The sequence below is a fragment of the Oxyura jamaicensis genome, chromosome Z, assembly GCF_011077185.1.
Source record: "Oxyura jamaicensis isolate SHBP4307 breed ruddy duck chromosome Z, BPBGC_Ojam_1.0, whole genome shotgun sequence".
NCBI classification, from domain to species: domain Eukaryota; kingdom Metazoa; phylum Chordata; class Aves; order Anseriformes; family Anatidae; genus Oxyura; species Oxyura jamaicensis.
In genome coordinates, this window is record NC_048926.1 from 2,160,756 (window position 1) to 2,185,299 (window position 24,544).

At 46.3% G+C, this 24,544-nt stretch overlaps 2 long non-coding RNA genes across 3 annotated transcripts; both read left to right on the plus strand.

The window, feature by feature from the left end:
• The first annotated feature begins 9,727 nt into the window (after positions 1 to 9,727).
• Positions 9,728 to 14,342, plus strand: LOC118156586. Its single transcript, XR_004746324.1, has 3 exons — positions 9,728 to 9,932; positions 11,652 to 11,806; positions 13,260 to 14,342. It is a non-coding gene; the product is annotated as an uncharacterized LOC118156586 (long non-coding RNA).
• A 3,256-nt stretch (positions 14,343 to 17,598) lies between these two features.
• LOC118156464 lies at positions 17,599 to 24,049 on the plus strand. Of its 2 annotated transcripts, none has more exons than XR_004746280.1 (6): positions 17,599 to 17,729; positions 19,943 to 20,073; positions 20,163 to 20,296; positions 21,417 to 21,546; positions 22,610 to 22,788; positions 23,784 to 24,049. It is a non-coding gene; the product is annotated as an uncharacterized LOC118156464 (long non-coding RNA). The 2 variants fall into 2 exon arrangements; XR_004746281.1 differs by having other exon boundaries at positions 20,202 to 20,296.
• The last annotated feature ends 495 nt before the right edge of the window (positions 24,050 to 24,544 follow it).

Consider the following 24,544-nt stretch of genomic DNA (forward strand, 5'->3'; position numbering starts at 1 on the left):
AGATGGGGGGGCCTGGCCGTAGGGACAGGTGCAATCACACCTGATGCTAATTAATGGGAGGGTTAATGAATGAGGTGGTGTCCCCCCAACATTGTAAAAGACGTTTAGATGTAGAGCTTAGGGATATGGTTTAGTGGAGGACTTGTTGGTGTTAGGTCAGAGGTTGGACTGGGTGATCTTGGAGGTCTCTTCCAGCCTGGGTGATTTTGTGATTCTGTGTTGATGAGGTGTAGATAGAAGAAGCTGTCTGGGTGTCTGCTCATTTGGCTCTGTTGGGATTTTGCTGTTTCTTCCATACAAAGAGTGTGGTTAAATATTAGCTTTGTGTAGTTAAAGACTTGCTATCCCTAACTGTTAATTAGGATCTCTTCCATTTCATCAGTTTCTGATGGACTGTGATCACAAACTAGGGAATAGAGGCATTGATGTATTTTTTCCTCCCTCTTTAGAGACTGTTTGGAGAATGTTGTACTCATAAATGAGCAAAGGGCTCTTCCTTTTTGGGGATATTCTCTGTGCAGTTATCAAACTGGCTTGAGAAATGTTTTCTGTCTAAAGGTGTTCAATGAAACTGTCGGAGTGTTGATGGAATTTGGAAGTACAACGTTTAGGAAACAAGTTCTTGTGAAATATTCACTTATTTCTTTTCTTAATGCTCGTCTACCTATTCTAACAGTGCCTTTTTTCTTTATTTGTTTTGTTTTATGCATCTATAAGTTATTCCCAGAGAACATATGACTTTCTTGGATGGAAATAAGGAAGGAATACTTAAATTATTAATTTTACATAAATGTTGGGGGAAGTGACTTTTTTTTTTTTTTTTTTTACTGTAGTGTGAACGCTTCTCGTCTTCAAACCTATGGCTCACTTCTCAAATTTTCCCTTTATCATTTAAAGTAATTCTTACTGTCGGTTTAAATGTATTCAGAATAATCTTTGATTTTTGAAGTCAATTCATGAAAACACATATGCGTGCTGTTAACGTGAACGATAGCTTGAGGCTCAGCGTTAATGGAACAATAATTTGATAGACTTTTTTCATCTAAATATATTTACAAGAGCAGATTTATCATTGTGCTGGGATAGGAATGAAGACAACAGATTCCAGAAGTTCTACAGAACTGAAGAGCTGGGACTTCTTGAAGATAAAACATGAGATCATTTCCTCATTCGGGGTCCCAGGAGCACTGTACGTTACCAAATCTCTCAGCGTGCAGTGATCTGCATGCAAGCCATCCATCTCTGAGTATTTGGGGAGTTAAGGCACACCCTTGCGTGAAATCCTTTGCGTGTTTTTCCTGTTTTGCAGCATTGTGTTATTAGATACAAATTCTATTTACAATATAGCAGTCTTTGATCTGTTCTTTATTGTGTAGGTGAGCGGTGTCTCACCATCTCACTTGGCTGCTGAAGAAGGAAAGTGTTTGGTACAAGTTAGTCATCCCACCTTCTCCGTAGTTGCTAGAGAGAGAGCTTAAGGAAGTGATCAACTTATTTCTTATTTCGTAGACAAGATGCTTCCTACGGAGACAGCTAGAGAAAGGTGGAACAACATTTCCCATCAGCGTCCTCTTCACAAAGGTGTTTGAGACCCTGCAGTGTAATGCATCACTGAGTAAAATTAGGTTGGGTGTAGCTCCAGAGGAGATATGATCCACCCCTGCCTTAAGCAGGGATGGCCACGGTGTGAGACCTGGGTCAGCTCGTGTGACTCCTTGTCTTTTTTTTGGGCATCTCTGGGGATGGAGTCTTCTCTGTGGACCCAATTCCAGCAGAACTGTAGACAAAATAAAGGTAGAAAATGCTATTGAAAATGATTTATTTATTGTTTTTTAACTTGAGGCATTGCTGACTGTGGCACTCTTTTTCTTCTCTGCTTTGGTGAAGGAAGAGAGACAGAGGCATCACTGAAACAAAACTTGAGGGTCCTATTCCAATGCACAATACTTGTCTAATAGGTGGTTTAGTTGAAGTACAGTGGCCATTTAGTTCTTTAGTTTTCCTGATGAGAAGCAAACCCAAAGTCCTTGTGTTTCCTGGAGGTCCCAAAGTGCTTTTCTCCCAGGTTACGTTTACCTTTATCTCTCATTTCCTCCCTCTAGTTTCAGATGATGGTGAATTCTTTGGTTTCCTTCATTTAAAATATAGCAGAACTAAGGCCTTTTTACCCAAGGGGCCACCTCTAATCTCCCTGGTAGGTGATGCTGTTTGTCACTGTTTCTGTGGAAGCTTTGGGGCTCTGCAGATCACCCAGAGCCTGGTGATCTCTTTGCTGATGGGGGCTTCAGGGAGTCTTCGGAGCTCCAAGGCTGCCTCCTGGGATGATTGTCCAAATTCCCAGAGGTCTTTGAGAAGTTCATCCTTTCCTGTCAATTGGCCAGATTGCTTAGAGGGATATTTGGCTGCAAGACGGGGTTGTCAACAACAGCAAAACAAGAAGAATTCTTCAGGGTCAGGAAAAACTGACTGGGAGCTGTTGGTGATGCTCTGGAAAGCATGGGATTTCTCAAGGCATGGTGGCAGACAAAGCAGCTGGGAATCAGAGGGTGCCAGGATAGCCCATCTCAAAAAACACATCAGGGTATGACTTTTTTTAAACAGCTTAACTTAGCATGGGTGAAACCACTTGTGGTTTCCTGTTTTCATTACATGGCTTTTCTATTGTTTGGCAAGGATGTTTTTTAGGGGCAGAGTCAAGTCTCTGGGCCCTCTTGCTGCCTCTAACATGGGGCTTGGAGATCCCGTGTGGGTACTGAGGGTACACGTGGGCTTTATGGAAGGGGTCTGCATCCTATTTTAAGAAGTAGCAGTGCTGCATTGCAAAGGAGCAGGTCAAGAAAACAAGTCTTAGAAAACTATCTTGTCATAAAGTCAAGTAAAGTCTATGTGTCTGCTTTCATCATTGATAGCCCACATTTCATAGCTGGAGACTGTCGGTGATTTATAATGTTGCATAAAACCCCAAGTACCAGAGTAGACAAAACAGGAAGCAAAAGAGTTTTTCAGATAAAACAACTATTAAGAAGCTGCTGCATGCTGGAGAGTCTTACAGGATGATGGTACTTTCCCCAAAACTGTGGGAAAAAAATAGACTTTCCCACTGGAAGATATAATTTAATCACTGAAATGATCCAAGATGTTCTGCTAAAAAGCTTCTACCTGCTTTGTAAACTGCGCAAACTTTTCCTAGAGGTGACTCTGTAGGGAGAAATCCATCCATCTTTCCCCCCAGCCCCAAGTTATACCCACTGTTGGTACAGCCATGCAAAATAGGGATATTTGTGTTTCCACTCACTGAAATTTCCTAGAATTAAAGGTTTTTTGCCAGCCCAAGTGCATGAGGGAAAGGGTGTTGCTCTTAATGGCCACCTGCACCAATTCTGCAGGAACTGAGGATAATTTTGTGCAGCTTTCTTGGCTATGGGTTGGCTTACAAGCAGTTATCTGCCTCCAGGCTTCACAAGAAATGGGGACGTGAAGGGGGGAAGGAAAAAAAATCCATGTAGAGGTGCTGTTCTGTTTGGAAAAGAGCCTCTGATGCTGCAGAGCTGAGGATATGGGAACTTAATGCAGCCTTACTAATAGGATTTTTGGGCTGCTGCTGGGGTATGTCCCTAAAACCTCTACAGGCCAGGAGAGACGAGCATGTTTTGGTCGTCCATTCACTCCCAGCTCTGTCATCCGTCCAGCTCGTCCCAAAACACCTTCTCTTATTGCAGTGACATCACGGTGGGCCGCAAGGTGACCTTGTTCCCTAAAAACGTCTGAAAGAAGCTCAGCTTTTTAGTTCCTCTCATTAACAAGGAAAGCTTCTCATTTTTATGGGCTGAACCCCGGAGGTCGGTACGGGTGAGCGGCTTTCTGTCATGTTTCCTGGAGAGCTGGCTAATTTATAGCACCGGATTTCTTTTTATGAAAGACAAGAGCCCTCGCGTTGTTTAAACGTTTAAAGTTTCAGGAAGCACTCGCTGCGCTAAGTGCTGATAGAGCTGCCTCACGTCGGTGCCCTGGTTTATGTTCTGCGGATGGTTGATTTGTGGTGGTGAGTTGTGTTTTTTTTCTTTCTCTAGATACAAGGCAATTTCCTGAGCAAGCCTGAGGCTGGGTGTAGGCCACGTGTATCCCCAAAACCAGAGCTGGACGGCCTACCTGCTTCGTAAGCAGTCACCACAAGGTTGTGTTTGCTCTGAGCGCGAGCTCTCCCCAGGCCGTGGGTGAGAGGAAGGTGGCATGGGAGCAGGTGAAGGGCCAGTATTGGCAGAAACACTTCAAAAAAAGATGGAATTAATCATCAGGGGTCTTAAAATCTTCTAACAGCTGCTTCCCTGTGAGGCAAGAGTGTGCTGGCAGCACCAGGTGAGCGGGGGCTGATGTTTGGCCTACAAAGGCCTTGTGAGAGAGCAGTGCTTTTCCTGTAGCAGTATGCAGCTGAACATGCTTGAAAATGCTTTTATTTATCTATCCTACTGCTCGGCAACAGTAAACACTGTCCTCTCTTCCTTCAAAACGGCTCACCCATGTTTATATCAAATATTTTTTTGCCAGAAATGGATGTTGTTCTTGAAAGCTTCATCTGCTTGAGCTGCCTCACCACAGTGAAAAGAATTTGGGGCTGGATGTGAAAGTTGGACTGTCTGGCTCTAAAAGCAGCAAACTCCTCCGGGAGTGACTTCTCTGCTCCTGCTTCCCCTCTTTCTGTGTTGGATGGATTAGCTGTATTTAAATCTCCGTCTGGATGAGATGCTTAATGCTTAGTTGGTGACATTTTCCTCCTGTGCACAGGTTGAGTGGCTGCACGTCCCTAGCAGAAGCTCGATTCTTCTCTTTTTCTAAGAAGGGAAAATGTAAAAAGTTCACTGCTTGTCACTGCTGGTAAATGACAACAGGAACACCTGAGAGGTAGGAAGGAGAAAATGTGGTTTTGTTTCACAGAAAGACAAATTCGGGGAAACGGAAGAACAACAAATTGACTATAGATTTAAAAACCCTAACTCCCAGGGTCCTTTAGGATTTTCTCTCTCCCTACAAAGAGTGGCTTTAAAGAAAAACCTACACACTTTCAAGGGTGGCAGGGAGAACGTTCCCATCCAGCTCTGCCCACCAGCTTTCTTTTTGCATTTTGTATTATTTTTGGCTTCTCAGATACGAGCTGCAGTAGGCAGATTATGGGACAACAGTTGATACTGGGACTGAAGCTGGTAGAGGAATGATAAACACAAGTTAAGTCATCTTCTAAAGTGCCCATTATCTCCTCTGACTGCAAGAAACCTCTTGCTGAGACTTGTGTGTCAAACTTCCAGCAGCCTAAGATTAAGTGAGGTGACTGTGACTCGGTGACCTGCGAAATATTTATTTTGCTTCTTTTGTGGTGGACCACGGTGGTGTCTCCATCCTGCTGTATCATCCCTCGTCCTGCTGTGAGGCTAGGATTGCTTCTATGACCTCCCAGGGGTTTCTTTCCCGGGGGTCCCACGAGCTGGATTTTGGTAATGTTGTCAAAATTTCGGGGTTTTGTTTGAAACGATGGCTGTTCCTTGCCACAGCAGGGAAGTTCTGCGGGGCACGAAGCAAACGTGCCCCAGGCGTTCAAACGTCACAAGGGAACTGTTTCTGTTTTCTGATTTTGTGATGTTTTAGACTCATTCTCTTTGAGCGCTTGGGATTAGCAAGCCCCTTCTCTGTTCAGTCTGTACAGCTCTGAATCTTGGCACTGTGTCTGTAACAGCACAGAAACAAAATCCAGACAGTCAAGGACATTCAGATTTGCTTCCTAAATTCTGTCCTTCACAGGAGCCTGGCCCAGAGGCAGGTGCTTCAGCTGGATCACAGTGCCTCAGCCTATGGATGCTTTATTCTGTGCTTTGGCAACAGAATTTCAAGCCTCTTGTCTGCTCCAAGTCCTACTTCTGTCTGCTTTTTCATGTACTCTGTCCCAAAAGAGACATCCCCAGTGCTGGCGGTGCAGCCCTTGCGATGTACTGGATGCTCTCTGCACCACTTAAACCCCTGCAGGACAGTGGCTGGAGGCATTTGGCTGCTTGGAGTGTGATGCTGTGGGCTCGGGATGCTTTCTGAGCCATCCTGCAGATGATGGATGGGGTCAGACGTGTAGGATAGGAGTAATCGAGTCCATGAGTAAAGGCTACATCATGCTGGAAGACAGGAAGGGGGGAAGTTGGCTTAATTTTAGCCTGCAAATATGACTGATTTTGTAATTTTTCTGTGATCAGTCACAGCTAGGAACTGAATCTGGATAAAGTATTAAATCCAATTGTGCAACTGTGGACATAACAGGTCCCTAAATACCTTCAGGCAGTTTATCCAGAGCAGCATCCTCTTTTCTCTGAAGCAATTCCTGGGATGTTTTACGCGTCAATGCAAGAGACTCGAGGAGCATCTTGGACTTCACTGAGGTTTGCTCAAAGGTCTCCTCTGCAAGCAGGTACCTTCTCTTGCTTAGAGGCATGGCCAACCTTTAGACTTTGCTCTCTCTTCCAAGGATCATAATTATGCTCATAACTGCAGTGCCAGCTGAACTCTCACCCTCTATAGCCACAGAGCAAGGTGGTTGTGCTGGAGGTGTGCCTGGAGCAGGGGATGCCTCGTCCCGACTTGGTGATGATCAGGAATTCACTTGGATGCTTTACTGATGTATTTTTTTCTCCAAGCATGACATTAACGTGTCATCTAGCCTACGTGGCCAACCGAGGAATTCAATTCAACAGGGCAGAAGTTCCTCCTGCTATTTTGACTGGAACATGGGATTTTCTTGCCCCAAGCCCCCCGTTAGACAGGTGCTTTGTATCATCTGGAAATAGCCGCCTTTTAGCACTCGGATCAAGGGGATTTCATGGAGAGCCCGAGATTTGCTTTCAAGCTTGGCTTATGTGATGTTAAAAGCTGACTCCCCATGTAATAAGCGCTGATTTTATTAAAGCATATTTCAGGGTGGGCGCTCCGACAGCAAACACCGCGATCACAAATACAACAGAGGGGGTTTGGAGGGGGAAGGGTTTGTTCGGGGCTTTTAAAGTCTTTTGTTATCGTTCCAAAAGACGGTGCATCTGTCCTAACTCACAGTAATAAAGAAAAGATCATGTCACAGAAGTGTTTTTGGCTGATAACAGAACAACCTGCCTTGGCATCTGGCAGGGATGGGCTGGCTTGCTTGCTCAGGATCAAGTCAAAGCAGGAATCTTGGCCGTGCTTGTGCATACAAGATGCCAAGAGAGCTTTTTGGGTTTCAGTTGATTATGACTACACCTGCAAAATATTCCCAGCCTGGTGTGTACTTTTCCTGAGGTTGTCCTGATACGGTCAAATGGGATCTTGGTTCCCCAAAAAACAGGAGGTGTTTTGCTTGCCCTCTCTTGCCATCTCTTTCTCTCCCTGATCTTTATTTTGTGAAAAGGAGGGGAGAAAAAATTAAGTCTGCTGAGAATAAAGATAATTTCCTGCAGCATGAGAGGAGCATTCTCTGGCGTGTCAAGAAAAAGGATCTTAAATGACAAAATGCTTGATTTCCTCCAGTTAGATGTCATTACTTTTCTTGCTTTTTGCAGTGGATCAGCCATCCCTCGCAGCAAGCTGTGTGAATGCACCCCTCCCAGCGTTGTGTGGGATCGTGGCGTGAGCTTCCTGACATCATACAGGAGCAGCAACACGTCCTTCATCTCCTGTGCATCACACCAGCACGTTCACAAGGATTGAATTAACTCTTACGGAAATCGGTTTGAACGTGCTTTGCAAAGTGAAGTGCTCCCGGCGAGTGCTGCAGTTTCACAAAGTCATCCTCTCGTGTTTTGTAATCGCTCTTTGAAAGATCCAGAGAGATGATGGAAACTGGGCATGTGGACAGACCCTCCACGTTGGAGACCCCAAGCAAAGGGAGGCGGGGAATTCTCTCTTCTTTCGGCTGCTGAGACTTTTCCTTCTCCCGGAGGTGCTTTCTAGAAAGCTGAGATGTTTCTCAAAGCTGATGCCAGTTACACTGTGTGCAACAATCCAAGAATGGCCATCAGCATCTGCTGTTCTTGCATGTAGTGTGTTTTCTAATGCAAATAACTGCTCGTACACAGATATGTTGAAAATAATGATCCAAACGACCAAACTTTTGTAAGGAAACCTCTACATCCACCTATGATGCTTATTTTATTCAGCCCAGACGCGCCTGGCACAGACTAATTCTCTCGGAAGACAGTTCTGTGCTGTAAGAGGTGTTGCTTCGATATCTCTCTTGTGATGAAATGAGGATGCAAAGAAGCAACAGCACGCTGTGTAATGGAGGGATCTGTGCACAGAGGCTTGCTAGGGTGATCCTTTATTTTTAAGAGCTCGGGGGAATGAGGACTGGGGAGCCTGCGCGCACACAGCTTGGATGTGTGTTCAGCAGCAGCTTAGCAGGGAACTGGGGAGTTTTGGCAGCACTGCCCTGAGGACTTGCTTTGCAGTGCCTAGGTAGGAAGGACAGAACCTGTATCAGGACGTGGGGGACCACAGAGCTGGGAGTCCTAGATGCAGGGCCCACATGTGCTCCATCACCTTTCCAATAGGTGCAGGCTGGAAAAGTTCCCCTTTTGGGAAGAGGGAGGGGGGACACGGTTATCTTGCTGAGCTCCAAGTCCCCTTCTTTGTCCTTCATCCAGTTCTTGGAGCTCAGTGAGTTTACTTTCCCACAGAGGCTCTTGCCCTTCTCTTAAAAATATTTACTCTATTAAAATCCCTTCCAGGCTGTAAATGCTAATCCTCTCAGCTCGCGGTGATGCTGCACTTGGCGTTGAAACAGTAATTAAAAAAAAAAAAAAGAGGCAGTTTTCCCAAATTCTGGGGGAAAGAAGGCCTTGCTTGCAGTGAAGCTAATTGTCCTCTCAGTTGTCACTTAGAGGAGTGCTGCAGAATCGTCCTTGTGCATGAAATCCCAGTGCAAGTCACTCCGAACAGCCGGGGATGTTTTCATTTTCCCCGAATCGAAGTGTTCAGGACTAGACAAAACAACCTGCCGGGAGATAGCAGTTACAGGCTCACGCCGGGAGGCACCGGGCTTCCTGGAGGGATGGTGGCTGTGGGAGCAGCTCTGAGGCTGGGTTGAATTACATCTTGAATATGCAGATAATGGTAATAAAAGTGGTTTCTACCGCTGATTTTAGGAGCTGAAGGGAGCAGTGCTGCAGAAATAAAGCTTGCTGGGAAGTCGCCTGCCCCTTGGGGCCCAGCTCTGCTCTCCAGTAAGCAAGAGTGTGATTAACATATTTTATTGTTTCTATTTCCCTGCTTTGCATCGGTGTTCCCAGCCCACATCAGGGAGAGCGTTTGCTCTGAAAAGGCTTTTCTAAGTCCCTGCCCTGGCACTTTTACGTAGGATTTTCAACCGTACGAAGAGAGGCAGCAGCTGCTGACAGCAGGGAGGTGGCCGGCCATCGGCGCGTGCAGCAAGCAGCTGGTATTTCGGTCTCCCTCCTGTTTGCAATTAATACGCCGTGGCGTTGCGTTATCAGTGCAAATAGGTGTGCTCAGACTTGCAAGAGTGGATGCAAAAGAGGCAGCTTGGGCACCCAAGGGATGTCTGCCATAATCTCTTTGATACGGCACAAAAGCATGCGGTTGCACCTGATTTTTTGGCAGATGCACCCGTTACTTAGGCGTAGATACTGACTATATATATAAGCTTTTATTCCTGGAGGTAGTCGCAGCACCTTCCTTTCTTTTATGGCCGATTCTTCTTTTCCCACAGGCTTGTGTGCAGCCAGACATTTCCCAACGTTTCCCAAAAGTCGGTGTCTACGTTGGAGGCACGCTTTCTCGCGCCAAGCTTTGCCATCTTCGTTTTGAATGTCCAAATGGAGCTGAGAGTCTCAAGCAGGCACAGACCTTTCTGACATCCCAAGACAATACAGTAGCCATGGAAAGCTGAGGCCGAGGCTTTGAGGTTGTAGGTAAGACCAGAGGAGTTGTCATGGGGAAAACTCAAACCCAGCATGAGCTGTGTGGCCAACCTCAGAAGGTCCGTAGCCGTTTATATCAACAGTGAGGTTTGGCAAAAGCCACGAAGTGTTAGGGTTCAATTTGTGTGAAGCTTACTGGGAACCAAAGTCGCAAGTACAGACAAGAACCTTCTCAAAGGTGTATTTACTGCTGGTTGACTCACATTGCTTGGGGTAAGCAAGGCACGGTCAAGATTTTGAGCTATTTATTCCTTGAGTTTTGTCATGTCTTTCCTCAGAGATAAATACCTAATATGAAGAGAGATTTTTTTTTGCCGAGCACAGCTGAAAATAGAAATAGCTTCTCTGAAACACTTCAAGGAAAAGTAATTCTGCTGTTTTCTGTGATGTTCCACACAACACCAAAAAAAAAAGTGCCAGAAATTTCAAAGGAAGGCAGGGCTAGCCTGATTTTTTTCTTTAGCTAACTTGAATAATCTTGGAGGTCTGCTCTTCTAGAACTGCTAATAACGTGCACCGAAGCCCTTCATGGCTCTGGATGTTCCACATGTCCCTAAGCTTTGCGGAACAATAAGTGATATTTCAAGAAGATATCGAATGCTATTGCGAGGAGCATGGTTCAGTTAATCTCAACCCTTTTATGTTTTGTGTTTTTTGTTCTTTTTTCAATTTAAGTAAGCCTGTACAGTTAAGTGCAGGGAATAGGTTGGCCATGAAAGTCTTGGTTGGAGTCATTCAGTGCTAAGCTATTGCTTTTGATTCCTCTGGATTTTTATGGGGTGAAGGTGAAAGCCCAAGATGATAGGATTAAGACTATAGCTGCGCAGCTGGTTGGCTTCAGGTTGGATTTGAAGCTGGCTCTCCAGCCCAGAGTTTCTTAGTGCGTGCGTTTTCTGAAGCCCTGATTTCTTAAATCCCCAAAATTCCCGTATGGAACTGTAGTGTTGCCAGGTCACGGGTTTCTTTCACAAGTCTTGCAGTTTGCCGTGGTGCTTTTTCTGAAGTTCGATTTCTTCTATTTGCGACAAAGCCAAACAAATTATTAAACAAATAAACAAAGCCTCTGGGTGTCTTTACTGTAGGGGGAAAAAAAAATCTTGACAAACATGACCAGAGCATAACCCCATGGTGTGAGTCGAAGGAAGTGGCATCCTTCAGGGGGTTGGACCCGATTATGGGGGTTAGACCCGATGATCTCTTGAGGTCCCTTCCAACCCCTACAATTCTGCGATTCTGTGATCCTCGGGTCTGCAGGGATGTTATTTGTTGGGGAAGGGGGAGCTGGGCCTGCTGGCTGGATGTCGCCGTGCTGTGGTGGTCTCAGGGCACTGCTGTGGGGCTGGCACCTCGGCAAATGATGAATTTGGTTTGCTGGATTGCTTTGAGGTGCAACACCTCCCCGAGAAGAGACGGCTCCTTGGGTTCCCCAGAGAAAGGGCTCTGTTGTAGCCTCCCTACAGCACGTAGGGATTGAGGGGGGTAAGGCTCAACCATCAGCCACAGAAACTTGGTGGATGTACCCACAGAGCGTGGAGGGGAGGCCTAATCATCTCCTCCTGGCAGTTGATAGGCAGAAAGCACTTGGTGCATTGAAGCATTGACACCTTAGAGCCAATGGTGGCTTTCTTACCTCCGTCGGTACCTGCAAAGATGTTATAGGGGTATAAGAAGGGCCAAGACCTTGGCACACTCTCCTAACTTCCACCGTAGGCCCAGGTGCTCGTGCAGAAGCAGGAAACCAGGACTCGTTCTGTTTAATCACGGCAGCTTTGCCTGAAGAAAAATGGCTTTCCTGGGAAGATCAGAAACTACTTCAGAACTGAGAGAGGGACCCGGAGCCGTTCCTTACCGAATCCTTTCACCCTGTGAGTATTGGCGTCGTTAATTCAGAAGATACGTGGGAGATCTAATCTGACTCATAGATATATGAGGTCAGGGAGTCCTGCCAAACGTAGGTGTGTGCGATCTGGCAGCGAAGCTATGTGGTACAAAAAAGGAATGCGGAGTATTTTCCAGATACGTTTTGAAAACCAAGCAGGTAGGGGTTTTGACTGACTGAGGCTGGGGAAAGCCAAGGTCCTGCTGAACCTCTCGCTCTGAGCCCAATTTTCATCTGGTATTGAACAAGAAAACTACTGTGCGTTGACACTGAGTACTTATTTTTGGTATCGTTTGTCTGGAGGCCCTGTCAGAACCAGATTTATTGCCCTCGATGCTGTGCAAACACGTGGGAAGGTGTAGCCTTTCCCTTTGAAGGACTGATTGATTTAGAGACGCAGATTTAGCATAAGTTGTGTGTACCAGAGGTGACTAAAATGGTCTGATTAAACTTAGGGAAAGGCCTGTGTACAGTGAGTGGGCCAACTCTTCCCTCACGCAGCTATTGTGTTCTGCTTGTTGGCCTCAAATTGGAACTGTGTGTTGGGGATGAGGAGGATTAGCAGTCCAGCAGTGATTCTCCATTTCTTCTCTTCTTTGATCCCGGTCTTAACACATTTCTGGGAGTTACAGTCTGGGCAGAAGCAAGGCCCTGGCCCTGGTACAAGGCTGACTCGATGGAGCCTTCCAGAGCAGCCTCCGAACTGTTTGCAGTTCGGCCTCACGCTTGGATTTGATCCACTGTAGAATTAAGAGCCACCCAAGGAGATCTGATCTAATTTTAAACTTTCCAAGAACATTCAGAGGTTTTGACAGGGATTCTCCGTTGAGAGTTGAAGAAGAAGGAGAAAAATATATACACAAGCTCCGTGGCCAGATAAATAGGCTCCTAGCAGGGAAGGTTTGTCATGACATAAACACAGATGCTCCTTAACAATTATATATTCAGGGGGAATTTAGGTCTGTCTGGTCATTTATGCAATCCCTAAAACACTCCACAAAAGCCAAGGCAGCCAAGCGGGGTAAAGCAGAGCCGCCTGGTTAACTTGACTCAAAATTACCTGGAGCAGTCCCAGAAACACCAGGAGAAGCCGATGAACGCCCACTGGGCAGAGACATCTGGGAGGGCCACCTGATGGAGAGAAGGATTGGTGGTGGTTGTTCTTGGTGCAGCAAGTTTCTGTAGGTTTCCCGTAAACAGAAGTTAGTGTTTATGTGTTTCGTGTGGGTGTGCTTTAAACAAGAGCAAATAACATTTTTGGCAGGAAAGGAGGAATCTCTTGACTATGTTTCTAGGTGTTCAAAACTCCTTTCCTTGGGGTAGAGTGGTCTTTGTTAGCACCTGTAGAAGACACGGTGCTCAGAGTCTTGCTGGACAAGTCTGCCATACGACAGAAGTCCTATGTTTAATATCTTGATTGTTTCCCTTTATCTCTCCAGCCCCCATTACATTTTTCTCCAGGACTTTCCGAATACCCAGATCGCAGGTGCTTAAACCACAGAAGTGGCCGGATGAAAAGGCCAGCTCCAACCACTAATTCCCTGGAGCCTGGCGTAACCTGAGTCCCGAGCACGGATTCTGGATAACAGATCTTTTGGGGTGGTGCCGCCGGACTTGAGCAGAGCCCAGTTAAGCCCAGCGAGCCCTTAAGCTGACCTGTGAGTGAAACAGCAGTTCACGGGCTGCATAACGCTTACGTTAATAGGTGGAGATATGAATATCCAGAGTAGTGTTTGCTAAACCCCTGAAAATCTACTGAGAGTGTATTTTGCAGCACTGGGGCGTTCCAAGCAAAATCAGAGAATACCAGTAATGCTGGGAGTGAGGCAGTTCTCCTGCCCAGTTTTGCAGGTTCCTGACATTTAAAGCATTCAGGCTCTCAGATGCTGATCCAAACCTTACGATGCAGTCGCTCCGGGGTGTGTTTCCAAGCATTCAGGCAAGATTTTTCAAAAGGTCAGGATATACGGTGAGGGCCAGATTGAGGAAAAAGCTCAAAACTGCGTTTGGGCAGCTGGATAAACCGAAGCAGCTCCTTTTAGAATGTACCAGGTGCAGAACTGGGTGCTGCACCATCTGAAAAAGGTCCTGATCTGGCCAGGCTTTAAGCTGCTGCAGGATTACGTCTCCCAAAATATTGTCCCAACAAGTGCAGTGCTCACCTGAGAGATGCAGCTAGATTTGGGAAATCTCTGTTTCTACACCAGAAGGAACAGATGGATATTAAACAAGCAGACTTCCCTAAACATGTGTAACTGATAATATGCCAAACAAACGTTTCAGGTAGGAAGTCTACAAGCAGAGCTTTTGTTTACTTAATTGAAGCTCGGGAGAGTGGTCTCTGTGCATCAGTGTGCTGCTGGCAAGGCTCCGGGACTGGCTGTATCAGGTTTCTGCCTACATTATTTGCACGTGGGGGAGGAAAAGCCCTTCCTCCTGTGACACAGCAGCAGCCCCGAAGAGGCCAGGGCTGGATTTTCAGCTGCCTGAGCCCTGCACATTGGAACAGATGTTCAGAAGTCAGATTTTGATCCTTGCGAGCCAGTTCTTATGCACCCCTTGGCATTTTGGTATTCCTTTCAAGATCTAGGGCCTTAATTTGGTGTCTGAACTTTCTTTGCGGCTGACTTTGATGTCAGCGTTCACTTTTCTGTGTGTCTGGGCATCCGATGAATCACTGATTCTCCCCCAGCATCTATTATTGCTGTCATTTGTCACCTGAAACAGCTGTTTTATATCTCCCCGTATTGAGCGTCGCATCCTGTCAAACTGACCTCAGCTCTTTGACTGTTCTTGACTTCTTTCCATCATGTGGGAGACTGGTGGAAGTTCGATCCAAGACGACTTAACTATATTTAGGAACCTGGCGATGCTTTGTTTTGAAGCCCTTTGACTCACTCCCTTGCTACATTCCCTGTTATTGTTGAGGTTTTTCATGCACGTCGTCCCCATCCAGCCTGTGCTGTTGTCCTTGGTCAGCCTCGCATTTCTGGTAACCTCTGGGACGTGTCTCTTTGGGACTGCTTGAAATTGTCCCGTTTCACAACAGGCCTCAGCTGGCTGAGGCTGGTTGTGTTTCTGAACCCAGACTCAAACCACCCTGACTTCTACCACATGCTTGCTTCCTACTGTGCTTAGTTTTTGGATGATTATACCCATTCTAGCCTTTCTTGGTTACCTTTTTGGCAGGATTCAGCCCTGATTTTTACAGTTTTTGACTTTGTCTCATGTATTCTACCTCCCTTTCCCCAAGCCTTGCTCTTTCTTACCATCGCTAAGTGACTGGGGCCACCAGTCCTTGCTCAACGAGCTGCTCAGGTTCAATTTAACTATTGGTTGAAGTGGCATTTTGCCAAATATCTCTAAGAACTTCTTTCCTTTTGCATTAAGCTTTCTGTCTTAATTATGCATGGGGTGACCGCACGGAAGTTGAGAAACTGGGGTTCTGTGTTTTGGACAAAGGGCCCTTAACTAAAGTGGAAAAATCAGAGTCAGACCTGGTGACGTTCAGTCGATTAAGGGGAAAAACTGATCCTCCAGTGACATGTCACACAATCTTCCTCTTCCAGCAACCCAAGAGCCAGGGAAGTTCTGGCTTCTTCTGTATGAGAACACTTCGCTTGCATAACGAACAAGTTCCCGTATAAACAGCATATTTACTTTTGACAGTGTTCTCCTAAAAACGATTAACAAGGACGACGTCGTCACTTCTACCCAGAACGCCGGAACAACCCGGCTCATCAGTTTTAGAGATGATGACCTGGCTCTGGAGGTGCACAGTCCTTCATTCCCTTGCGAGCCAGCAGTCTTTCTATGTGGTCTTTGAAAATGAGTGGTGGCTGCCGGGGCTGATGTCCTCGGAGCCGCTGGTGAACGCGGAGCCATCGGCTTGTGCCAAGTCCCAGGGTAAATAAAATTAAACCACCCCTCCTGCTAAGCCATGCGTCAAGTAAACCGCCTGGGAATGGGATCAGTGACTCGCTTCAAATGCAAATCACCGTTCGTCCCCGGTGGAGGCACGGATTCACGTGTGCACACCACCATTCTTCCAGCCCTGAAAGCCAGACAAGTCTTAAATGAGTAATAAAGTACCTAATTAGACTTGACCCCCTACCGAAATGGGCCCGTGTGTAAGTGGCTCTGTGGACGTGTGTGTTTTGCCCTTCTTGGCCGAATTCTCCCCTCTGGTGCCTGCTGCTGTCTGGATGGTGCGGGTCTGTCCGTCACGGTCTGCTGCATCTTGGCTGGCTTCCACCTGGCAGCGTCTGGGCTAAGCCCTCCAAACAAAATCGCCCCTCTGTATGGTCTGCCTCGCTTACTCTGGGGCTGGGAGCAGCCAAAAAGGACCCTGAGATCACGAAGCTCTGCACCGCTGCCCACCCCGTGTCCTGAGCGGGGATTTATCGCGTCCTGGAGCTTTGCACCCAGCGCTGTTCTTGTCACGAGCCCGAGGTGTTTCAAGCTTCAGCAAATCCCACAGCTCTGGATGGTTCCGAAAAGACTCTGCGTGATAGATCTGGGCAGAGAAAACAGTTGGGTCGGGGAAGATGTCAGACTTTTAAGACAGGAATCCCTGAGCATGCCCAACTTCTGTCTTCCAGAACCTGGAGAGGTTTGGGGAAAACTCCTGGCAAATGAGCTTCTCCTGATACCCATTAATGAATGCCATGGTTGACCCAGTCCTTCCAAATGAAAGGTTTTCTGTATTTTTCAAAAAGGCTTTAGGGTTTACAGGACCATTGTGTGTTATTTGGGGTGGTCGTTCTCTTAAGGCCATGCTTGCTGGCAGACCTTGAGCTCTTGAGACTGCCTGGAGGACGTGGGAAGGAAGCAGCACTGCCCCATGAGGTCATTTAACCTGTGTGGCCTATGTAGGTTCTCAGCAGGAGATCTTGATGGGTTTTGCGATCTGGATGATTTGCCTCGTTTTTTCTGTGCCTTTATTTCTCTTTACACGTTTCATATTGCTGCTTTATGCAATGTGATCCCTGGGGGAGGTTATTATTTAGTGGATACCTGTACAGCACCTGGCAAAATGGGATTTCGCTCAATTTTGAGGCCTCCAAGATCTATTATCTTTCCCACACCAATTGACTAATACTCTGTTTTATTTGGCGAGGTGATCTACAGCCTTCCCTTTATCTTCTCTTGATGCTGAGCAGCAGGAATAGCCAGGAAGAAAGAAAACCAGAGAGAAAACAAGTAGGCCCTGCCAGAGCCAAATGGGCTTCATACGGAGTTAATTTGTATTTTGCCGTTGCGCACATTGCAGTGATTTTTTTTGGCCATCCTTTAATTCCTTTCTCTCTCCCAACCAGCACAGGCTTGCAGGGGATGCAGCTGAAAGTGGAATTAGACTCGTGGTCCACAAACACTTCAGCTAAGATTAAAGGTATTCCATAAATGCCGAGTGGGTTTTTGTACAGTGTTTCCAGATGAGAGAGAACTGGATTATCCTTCAACCCAGTCAAGAAAAACACCGTGTACAGAACCAGGCTCTGGAAACCCGGTATGAAAAAAAAAGGGTTTATGAGAAACAAAGAAAAACGTACGTTATCTTGTTCTCCTTGGTAGCAAATAAGACTCGGATGCTATAACGTGATATTTTTTTCACAATTTCTTCTCTCTTTTACCAGATAGCAATGATGATTTGACGAGATTTAAGTTAGATCTAAACCTTTGGTGTAAGAAGAGCAGAAGAGTAGACTGTGGTGGTTTTTTTTGTTGTTGGTTTGTTGCTTGGTTGGTGTGTTGTGTTTTTTTTTTTGGGGGGGAAAACAAGATAAAGAACTTGATGTAGAAACTCTGGAGGAGTTACCACTTTTACTGCTGTGTATAGCGATAGCCAGACCAACGTTTCAGCTCCACCAACCTGATATACACTACAGGATGTTGACAATTTAGGCAAGGTGCATGAGAGCGAACAACAGTCGAGTTGGGCTGAGAAAATGGGAAAGGGTTGGGGAAAACTTTTAATTATGGTGTGTTTGAAGAGCTTGTCTACTTCTGGGATCGGCAAGAAGATTACGTGGTGTCTTCACTGTGTAAATGACTATTTTCCCAAGAGAATAATTCCCAAAGTCCTAATTGGTAAATAACTATTTTAAAAAAGGGACACACGTTTACCACTGGCGGCTGAGTTGCAGAGAGTTAAAAAAAAAAAAGTCATCAGGTGTTTAACTCTTGGCACAGCTAACCGCAGGAAATGATTCTTTTTATTTCTTTATGGGGGTCAATCAGTGCGAATAATTCCCTGATATATGCATTCTTGAGCCATCGGGCTGAAGTGGACGGAACCGTATTGCCCGTAATCCAGTCAGGATCAGGTGGGTTTATCATCACGCAAGGAAAAGCTTGACCACGGAGAGCAAACTGTTCTTGACTTAAAATGCATAGAAAGAAAACACAAACCTTTATCTTATCATATTTTTCAAAGCAAACAAACAATAAGTTGCTTAGCAAGGAAAAAAATCAGCTCGGATTGGGAAATGGTGCCTTTTTTTTTCTGTAAGCTGTATTTCTGCGTTCACCAGATAAGTAGTTTTAAGGGCATGTAAGTGGGAATATTGTTTCTTCAGCACATAATAACAAGAACTTTTTTTTTCAGAAACAAGTCCCAGAATGCTACTGCGGCCTTGAGGCACTGGGTTAAAAATCTATATATTAATTCTGCTGAAGTAACCTCTTCCATTTGGCTTCATGTAAAAGATACCTTGGGTTTTATTGCAACAGCCCACGAGCAAAAATGGCTCACTGGGGCATGTTAATGCACATCCTTTGTGTTTACTAGGTATAAATGGAGTGCTTTGAAAAACTTCCTTTTTTATTAGGAAGTTATTTTGAGTACTACTAAATGAAGTCCTATTTTCTGTCACTGACCATGCTGGGAGTTGGATTTATTTATTGATAATAATTGTTCTTCTCTCGAAATCTACAGCGGGTCCTCAGATATTCCAGTTTTGCATAGCATGTAAATGCTGGTTATTTTTAAAACCTGTCCAGAGCACAAAAAAAAAAACAGGATGGAGATGCTTTATGACTTGCGTATATATTCTTCAAAAGTCAACTTGCAATTTTTCTTTTGTTCTTCCTGAGAACATTCATTCTGTCCTTTTGTTCCTCTCCCCTCTTTCCCTACTCCTAGCCTTTTCTTCCATTTTTCATTAGCAATGCACAGCTTAATTACATATTTTCCATGCCACGTACCTTCAAATACCTCTGTATTCCCCAAAGCTTTGCCTTGATCTCAATCTTCTAGCGCAGATGTCTGGTGTCGTCTGGTACTCAGCAAGGCTTCTTCCCCCTCATCGTTTGGGCTATATCTTCTAATCTTTTTCTGATATTTGATAACGCTTCTGAGAGGAAAGCTGTGATGGGCTTGGTACCCTGGGCTGCTTTCCTTTGGGAGATCAAGCGATTATAATGAAGTTTCTCTCCTTCCTCATGCCCAACAAAACTTTTCCATCTCCTACAAGTGCCTCTCCCCCTTCTAACATGCCGGTGGCTGAAAATACAAGGCCCATGCTGCCATATGCTCCAAAACTCATCCCAACGTGTTTCTTTTTACTCTCCAGGGCTGATTTCCATACCTGCAGGTGAGGTCTAAAGGCTCTGGGAAGCCCTCCTTGATACTTCCCATGGTCACACAGCATGGGCCGGTCACCATTTGCGACCCTTGCTATGCAAAGGGAAACCCTTGCTCCTCTTGGAGCTGGATCCTTGCTCCTGCCAGGAGCTACCCAGCATGTTGGTGGTCCAAACACACACTCTGTAGGGGTGGGATAAATCCCAAGTGTACCTGGAGGGTGAGAAGGTCAATAGTTTTGTGTGGAAATATGAAAAGCTCATGTCAAAAGAAATGCGTTACAATATATTAAGAGTTTTAGTGAAGGCCAACCTCAACATAACCAAAAAGGGGGCAAAAAAAGCAATAATAGGTGTCTCTTGAAATAATTGTTAGCTGTTTGGGAAGCTCCCCTGGGTTTATATTCTGTCACGTAGACAGAGATCCCCAGCTGGGAGCAGAACCCCTTCGTGGTGGGAGGCCTTCCCTGCCTCGTGAGACTCTTGGCACTCAAAGCACCTTTTTAATAACCTGAACTTGCCAAATTTCACACCAAAGGTGCCTAGGGCTTACGGCAGTTTGAGGTCTGATCCAGTGTCCCCTCAGTTTGCTTGAGCCAGCTCTGCTTGAAGGTGTGAGGAAGAGGGGCTCGGGGAGGGTTGACAAGAAGCTCAGACCCTGTGCAGCAGGTGAGCGTAGACTTGAGAAGAGCGTTGTTGTATTTTTATCTCCAGATCTAGAAATTGGTGCTCGTGGGCTAAAATTCCTGTGTATGTAGAAACTCCTGTGCAAAACCTGTGTTTCTTGTCTCTTCAAGAGCGAAAACAGCAACCACAAAGTCCGTAAAACGTTGAGGCCTGGTGGGAGTGCTTGCAAACGTGCCAGAGAACTGGCCCGGGACCTCAGATTTAGGTAATGGCGTGGTCTCCTCTGCCTTAGGAGAGGGCTTCTCTGCAGGAAGCATTACCATCTTAGGTCTGTTTTCTGGATGATGGAAGAATAAGGGACATGAGAGCAGCAGATGAGTATAAAGTAGGGTCAGCCAAGGCCCTTAATCAAGCGACAGTCAGGGGTCCCATCCTCCAATTGACTGGGTTTATCCTTTGAAGGCAGCACCTCTGGAAAGCCAGCTCTTGTCCCACCTGCTAACCCGTTCTCTTGGCATCTGAATACCTTAAAAGTACAGCCATTAAAAAAGAAATAATTCAGATGTGTTATCTTAGGACCCTGAACTGGACCATAAAGGGCCAAGACAGACAAAACTAGGTGTCTTGTCACAGGGAAAAGTGTTTTATCTGTGGTCTTTCTGCACAAGCTCTTCTTTCAGGTTCTTTTGTGTCTTTTTTGTGTCTTAGTCGCAGTCTGGCACCACCTCGGCTTGCGATCTGACAGCAAACGGACCCTCTGGTTTGGTGTACCCTGACCTGAACGCTCCCAGACTGAAGGTGCCTGGGGAATACGTCCTTCAGCTGTTACCTGAGAGGTCTGGTCGTGGATGAGTGGAGTTGGTTTTACTTCGGTAACTGATGGCAGGTTGCCCTGGAGCTTCACAGGATTAATGAGGGACCTCAGCAGAAATGCTGTCATTCTGGTGAGTTCCCTCAAGGGTGCAAATAAGCTGCTGGGGACAGGACTGTACCTGGAGGCAGGGAATTGAGACATCAATTCCCAACATCAGGAACTATTTCTCCTGCAGGTAGGAGCTCTGATAACGTCCCACAGTGGAAAAGGCTGTAGCTGCCAAAGAAGCTTGGCTTTTCTTTTCTCCTTTGGTCAATGTTGGTCTTTGACATCACGCGTGGGATTCAGGCTGGGTCTTGCTGTTTATTCTAACCTGTGCTTGCACACAGCTGCGTACGGGATTGCCACATGGCTAACTGGGGGCACACTTGGCATGTCCTAAGATGTCCCCTGGTAACGTCCGCGTGGCTCTGCAACACTGTCCTGCGTTTGCTGCGCATCTGCAACACAAATCAAAGAGGGAAACCACAAGCTGGAGATGCAGCCAGCATAAATGTTTGTCTTTAAACAGATTTGTCCTTGAAAATCACCTTCAACCCGGCTGGGTTGCTGGTGACATCGATCGTTTCCCACCTCCCAAGCTTCGATAAGCAGCTGATGTCCAAACCTGGAGCAGTTTCACCTGTAGCTGGGGCCTGTAGGTGAGAATGGGGTTCTGATAGTGGAGGAATCTGTGGGCTCAAGGCCCGAATAATTGGGTAGGCTTCAAGCATTCTAGAGGAACAGAGACAAGCGACCTCAGAGTCTGGTTTCAGCAGCTTGCTGAGGGGTTTGGAGTATATTTGGTATGTCTGGGCTAGCCTGTGACCTTAAGGTTGTCCTCAAAGTATCGTTGTTGATGACCAACCTTGGATCTACTTCTGCTGTTCTGTGTTACAACCAGAGACCCTTCTTGTGGTCAGCCAGCCAGTCAAAATATTCCATCTGCGATTGCTTCAGCGTAACCTCCGGGGACTCTGGAGAGTCACCAGGAGTCCAGGAACCAGGAGGGAGATGCTTGGAGTGCATTTTGCAATAGGTCAGCCCTAATTGCAATGACCGGGGAGGCCATCCCGAGTCTAACAGGGGTGGAAGACCCGTTCCAAGCACGATTCACCCCAACAGCTCCTAAAATCTGCAACCTGCTGTGCACAATCTTAAAAACTCTTTTTTCCCCAAAAAAAAGCAGGATGGAAAAGCTGTATTAATATGTGCCCAAGCCCAGTCCACATCCTTTGCTTTATTTCTTGGAGCTTTGGGATGGGATGTCTGGGGCAGAGCAGTCTGGGCAACCTGGCACAAAGAGCATCCTGGCTTGCTGGAGCTACGAAACGCTGCTGAAGCTACTTAGGGAGGTGGAATTAGAAAAACAGATTTCACTTTTTTTTTTTTTTTTCTTAATAAAGCTTTTTCATGAAAGTCAACAGCTGATTCAGCAAAACGGGAGGAAAACAACGCAGCAGGAATTTGAGCAACAGTTTCTGTTTGTGAGCCAGGGACTGGAACAATGTGCATCTTTGTTCAGAGCGCCGATTATGCGGGAGTAAAATAATAAAGAAGCGGGCTGCTGAATGGAGCTGACATACCGTGCCTCCCTGAAAGATACTGAATCGAGAGGGATAAATCATCCTCGGTTTACAAACAAGCAAGCTTGCTCGTGCGCCCGTCTCTCAAGGTGTAAATTCACCCCTGACACTGAGCAGTTATTTAAATTCTCCCGTGCAGGTCTGGAGCTGGTGCAAAGCAAGAGCTGCGGGTTGCTTTATCCTGGTTGAAAAAACGAATGGCTGGAGCGAGCAGGGAGCGCGGCCCTGCTGTCGTACAACCGCTCTCGATGCCCTTAATCATGGCTGAGGAAGGACCCAGGCCTTCACTTCAAATTCCCGCATCTCCCTTAAATTCAGGTGAGGATACGGTCACCTGCTGGTGACAGCTTAGGAACACGTGAAGCACGCGTAAGCTATTGGGGATGGAGTCCATAAGGGCCTTCGCTTGGCTCCTACGGCATCCTCAGCAAGGAGGGAGTTGATATTCAGCAGGACTGATGTTCAGTCTCCTCCGGAGGGTGGCCTGACCCCAGAGCAAGCTGCACTCAGGCGCTGTTTAACGACAAACCTTGTAAATAAGGACAAACCTCGTAAAAACACTTCCCTGACCTTGGCTGCTTTGGTGGGTGGCTCTGGAGATGTAGGGACACGGGAGCCTGTGGACACGCTGTCCTAAAGCAGTGTCGTCAACCTTGTTCCAGCTGTTACTGGGGCCATATATAGGATTATTTTTTTTTTGATGGTTGGATTTGATGATGTCGAGGGTCTTCTGCAACCTAAATTATTCTGCTCTGGGCTGGGAACAACTCATCCTCAGGTGCCTCAAAGCTTGGGGGCTCTTCTACACCCGACAGTTCCTCTGCTAAGGAGGGGGAGAGGACTCAAAATCTTCCAGGAGTTGTGTTTAGGAACGTGAGCACCTGAGAAGAAGATGAGGAGGGGCTCAGGTTGTTGGCTGGCCACAGGCTCGCTATTTCTCCCCACGTAGGTGTTTAAGGGGCTGCTGCTTTAAAGCTTGGCCCAAAAAGCGAGGAGGAAACCGGTGTGGACCTACTGGGGGGAAGCAGCAGTCGTGGGTGGGATTTGGTGGGAAAACAGATGGCTTTGGGGAGGCGGTGAGGACCTGTGTGCACCCCACAGAGCTCAGCGCCCCCAGAGAAGTACTGGGGAGGAGCAGCGGGATCGGCAGAGCTGAGGCTCGTCCAGAGGGGACCTGAACCCTCTCCTCCCCCAGATGCCTGGCAGCAGGAGGAGCAGCTGCAGAAACACAGATGTAGGTTGCCTCTCCAGATAAGAGGAGTTTAATTAAGCAGAATTAACTAAAATAGCTGTCTTTTTATGTTTCTTTTTAGAAACTAATGATGAACAGCAGAGCTTGGCTTTGGCTCCAGTTGTCTGTACAGGATGAGATGGGAATTAACATTCATTAAAATATTTTTGAATATTTTGGTATAAGTGGAAGAGTGGGGGAAAAAAATTCCTGGGTTCTTTCTCCTGTCCCATTTATTTCCAGTATGGGAAATCATTATCTTAAGGAGTTATGGTTTATTTAAGTATCACAAGCATATTTGGTGTCCCCTCACGTGCAAACTTAGTGACTTGTAAGGGGACTAGAAGAAAATAGGTAGGTTTCTTCCTTGCTCATCTGACAGCATTCCACTTATACCATCAGTCCCCTTGCTTCTCCCACACAGTTGGCAAGTTTTCCCCGCTCGTTTCTCATGGTCTTCCAGTGGGGAAGAGGAAACAACTCCGAGGAGCGCTAAAATCCCGCAAGAGCAGCAAAAGTTATCCGAGTGCCCTGGATGAAACTGAAAAAAATCTTCGTTTGGCTCCGTTTTGAGAAGATGCATGAGATACAAAGTTCATCGCGCCCTGGTAAGTAGCTGCTGGACAGAATGCAAAACCAGGGTAGGTCAGCACTTTGATGTTGTTACTGGAGCTGGCTTGGAGGCACTGTGTGGCTTGGAGCTCAGACAGGAATTTAGGCCAGTTGCTGAGGATGACGGGAAGAAGAAACAGGAAAAATATATATATATAAAGTTTAATTTTTTCTTTTTTTTTATTTTCTAAACTTACACCTTTTGCAAGCAGTCTTGCAGTGTGCTGAGCG